Source organism: Coloeus monedula (assembly GCF_965178545.1).
Source record: "Coloeus monedula genome assembly, contig: HAP1_SCAFFOLD_87, whole genome shotgun sequence".
NCBI classification, from domain to species: Eukaryota; Metazoa; Chordata; class Aves; order Passeriformes; family Corvidae; genus Coloeus; species Coloeus monedula.
Genome location: NW_028120814.1, coordinates 729,188 through 733,783, shown reverse-complemented (window position 1 = coordinate 733,783; position 4,596 = coordinate 729,188).

Genomic DNA, 4,596 nt, shown 5'->3' with positions numbered 1-4,596 from the left:
GTGTAAGATTGCTGATAAAACAAACCCAATCAAAACTAAAATCAAGAGAACAAGGATGGGATGACACAATTTGTTCAGGACACCTGTAGCAGTAGGTGAGCACCCAAAAGGAGTATCCCACCAGCTGTGTCCAGCATCTTTCTTTCCTCTGTCTAGAAAACAATGTGTTTCTTTCCCATTGTGATGAACAGTTACCAAGGTTTTCTGTCTGTTTTTCTTGATCTTTTCCAAAATTCCAATGAAATCCTGGTGAAGCAACAAGTGCTTTACCTAAGTAAGGTTCATCCCAGTGGGGGTAGGCAATAATTGGTGGATCACTGTGTAATTGGACTGTAAAATACAATAAGAAGTAAGTGGGGCTAAATAAGAGAAATCACATCCTGTGCTTTTAGTCAAGTTACAAACACAAGAATTTGAATGAGTTTTAGTATCTACAACTACATTTTCTAGAAATACCTTATCACATGCAGTTCTTAAGCATGCACATCCATTGCCTATATACACAAGCACTGTTTCAGGAATCTTGTTAGGATGAATTTCAAAAGGACAGATATTTTGTTCTGTGTCCAAACAAATGTCTCGAGGTCTAATTGCACTGCTTTCACAGATAAACCCTTGTTGCTCTCGGACAATACAAGTTTCCAGTTTGCCACTTCTTCCCAGTTTGACGGGCCCATTCTCTGTGCTGGAAAGGGTAGAGAATAGCTGCATCATGGTTCAGCCCTAATGCAATGATAGGGACTATCAAATGCACTGAAGCATTCCGTATGGTTAGTACAAAGGCTGTGGCTGTGTTTGTGATGGGATTGTAGGTAAAATTCACTAAATTCCACCAGGATTGGAATTCTCTTTCAAAATCAGTGGCACCGTCCCAGATTATTTTCCGAATTTCAGTAGGAAAAGTGCCTTCTTTGCCTTCTCTTACAATTGAGGCAGCAACGGACTGCATCCACAATTGAGCCTGGACGCAGCTGAGAGCCAAAGAAATGTTGTTTTGCGTCGCACGGAGCATGCCAATTATCAATTTGTGGTCATTCACATTTACCTTTTCTCAATTTGGTAATATGTTTGATAACAACCGCTGATGGGTTGTTGTATTTTAGTCAAATCTGTAGTTGTGGCAGCCAATTTATTCATTAGCACTTCTGAATCAATACTATTTAAGATTCCCAATCCTGTTCCCACAACGCCGGTTATGTCTCTTTGCGTCCGTTTCTTAGAAGGGTTCCGCTTTTGCAACCCGGTTGTCTGCCCCTTGAAGGAAGTCTGCAGAAAAGGTGAACAAGCTGGCTGAATTTCTGAGACATTGTTTTGCATCAGCAACTTGACTTGTTTAAGGGACCATGCCGGATTGAGCAATAGTTGTTGTTGGCCTGTTTTTGTGGTTATACGTGGTCCAATTTCAAAAATTCTCGGGCTTAGCATGACCGGTGGTTGGGTGGTAGGTATTGCAACATCGACTTTGAGTTCCCCCCAGTATTTTGTATTGTTTTTACCACACGTGACTTTATGGGGAAATTGTACAGCAATTAAGGTTTAGCCAACAATCTTGATTTTGAATTTCACCAAACAAAACACGGCCATGAGGTCCAATGCTATAACTGTGTACAGGTTCGGTAAAACATTCAGCAATTAATCCACATCGTATTGTAACATCGTCACCTCGGGTTACCATAAAGGGTGGAAAAACTTTATTCTTGTCATCTAACACAAGGGGGGTACTTATACCGTGGTATGTGATTCCTGCACTCAGTATGGGCTTTGCTGCGGCGTTTATTTTGAATTTATAAGTTAAACCTGTCAGACTTGGCTGATCTGCCGGGTTATTTTGCCAATTGCATGTTGCATAGGTCGGTTTGGTTAGAGGAAAGTTATACCAGCAGTCAGTTAGTTTGTTTCTGCGAAGCTTTGTGATTTCCACATTGTTGGTACTGGGGCCTAAGGTGTAGTTACCGACATTCTTCTGACAACCACACAGGATGAAGGGGGTTTGTTTGTCACACACCCACTCCGTTGTAGGGCAGAGTTTGGCCGTAATGTTGGGGTGCAAATCACTTTTCCCATCTGGTTTTAGAACATTTCCAGCGATTGCAATGGTGGAAGCTTTCTGGTAAAGAGATCCTTCTACTTTTCTGCATCCTACCTTAATTTTTTCCCCTCTTGTTCCTTTTAGGATTCTAGTCCAATCCTTCAAGTCCCATCCCCATTCACTTGGACGGTATACCTCAGAGTCGTGCAGTGCTACAGTGGTTAGGTTCGGGCAACCATCTCTGGGATAGGATCCTAGAGCACTAGTGTACCTAATGGTAGCTTCAGACCATGGCCACTCAGCTGGTTTTTGGCCCTGGTGTTGTGGTAGGATGCAGAAAAGTATCACTAGTCTTATCATGGTTTATGTGCTCTTCTTCATGTCCCTCGGAGTTCTTCTGTGAAAAGTGAACACAACAGAGTCTGCCACCAAAAGGCAGAAAATTAGAATGATGGAATGATGCAGCGTGTATGTATCCGATGCTCTCTCCCTAGGGCATCAGAGGCTACCCATGCATATTTATTCAGAGGGCGTTTTAGCACTAGTGGTACTTCTCCTACGGTAGGGAGATCTACCGAAACAGGTTGTCCAGGGTAGTGTGCAGGATTCTTAGGATCATTTGGTCCCTGCAGTGAGAGAATTATGCTTGGAGCTGTTGGGAAAAAGACAGTGATTTTGGGACACCCGTTTACCCCCCATCTATCATTCACACCTTTCACAGCTTCCCATAGCCGAACATCCCAATTTCCCTCCTGTGGTTTCAAAAGTCCTTTCAAGAGACCATTGGTCCTTTCTACAATGCCGTTAGCTTGAGGGTAGTAAGGAGTGTGACAAGTCCGTTTAATCCCTTCACCTTTTGCCCAGTCCTGTACAACTTTGGCAGTAAAGTGAGACCCGTGATCAGATTGAATTTCTTGTGGTTTTGGGAAAGTTCCAAACCATGCCTGCAATGCTTGAACAGTATGATCTCCTGTAGCTCTTTTAAAAGCGTTGGCCTGGACTAACCCAGATATCATCTCTACTCCTACCAGCCCAAAGTGTTTACCTCCTGACTTTTTAAAGGGGCCGATATAATCTACCTGCCACGCTTCCCGTAAGCCTTTACCCTTTCTTAAATGCAGAGGGTCATCTTCCAAAGGGTGTCTTTCTAGCCGTCTGCGACGTTGTTCACAGGCTGACATGCATGTTTTACACATTTCTCTGGTAACAGACCAACCGCGAGCAAGGGCTTCTTTGTACAAATCTTTTGCACCTGTGCATTGTCTTTTTACATGCAACCATTCTAAGAAGTGCTCCCAGTCCTCTGTAATTTGATCTTTTTTCCACAGGACTTAGTCTTGCTAATTCGTCAGCTCTAGTGTTCCACTCTCCTGCTGGATTTCCATCTGTCTGGTGAGAGGCTACCCACTCCACGGCAAAATTCCCTGGACTTGCAATACTTAGAATTTCTTGCTACTTTTCCTTTTGCCATACTGGGATTCTGTTAACTTCACAATCCTTTTGCTGCCAAAAAGGAAGCCACTCAGTCCATCCCTTAAACACAGCATAGGAATAATCGGTGTAGATACAGACAGGAGAAGTATTCTGTGCCTCACGTTGGAAAACACTCCAAAGAGCTATCAGCTTGCCAACTTGGGCACTGCCTTCCCCCTCTGTGATAATTCCTTCACCTGAGGAAGTGTGGAGGGCTACAGCCTTATGTTTCCACACCTTTCCTTCTCGCTTGGCAGAAGCATCCGTAAGCCAAGAATTTGCTGACCGTTTGGGGGAAAAAGGAGGGGCTACTCTAATGACTGAGGCAGGTTTGTCCTGGCTGCTACCCAAGTTTTCAGTTTCTTGGATTGCCAGATTTTTTACAGCTCCTTCAGTTCTTGAGAAGACGCTACAATCATGTTCAATCTGAGCATACCACTTCCTTACTGAGGTCCTCTGGGCCACCCCGTCACGTGGGGGTGGTGCCAGTAGAGACAGCCTTAATAACTTTGAAAGGGCCTCTCAAAACAATTGGTTGTTGTTGTGCAATCTTCTCCGCTTCTAGGAGAGCTAAGCTAACCACAAACAATCCTTTCTCCCAGGTAGTGTACCTTTTTTCAGCATCTTTAAAGCCACGGGAGTAAAAACCAAGAGGCTTCGTCGGACCCTCAGGACCCCGCTGCCATATGTGTACTGACAACCCTGAGGAGACCTGAAAAGCATCTGTGGGATGAATAGGGCCCAGGGCTTGGTGAGGCTGTTGCTTCAAAACCCAACAATTGCAGTGCTTCTTCTTGGGAAGCACTCCATTCCCATTTTGTCCCTTTTCTTAACAAGTTGTAAAGAGGTCTGGCAATTATGGAAAATCTGGGATGTGTTTTCTCCGGAGCACTAATAATCCTAAAGCATGTTGGAGATCTTTTTTGGATTCAGGCATTTTAATCTGATCTGAAGAGGTTAGGCTATCAGGTGGGATACGTGTCATACCTCCTTTCCACCAAATTCCCAACAATTTCACTTCATGTGAAGGGGTTTGGGTTTTTTCTGAGGGAATTTGCAAATCAAGGCTTTCTAAGTGGGAGGTTATTTTCTGT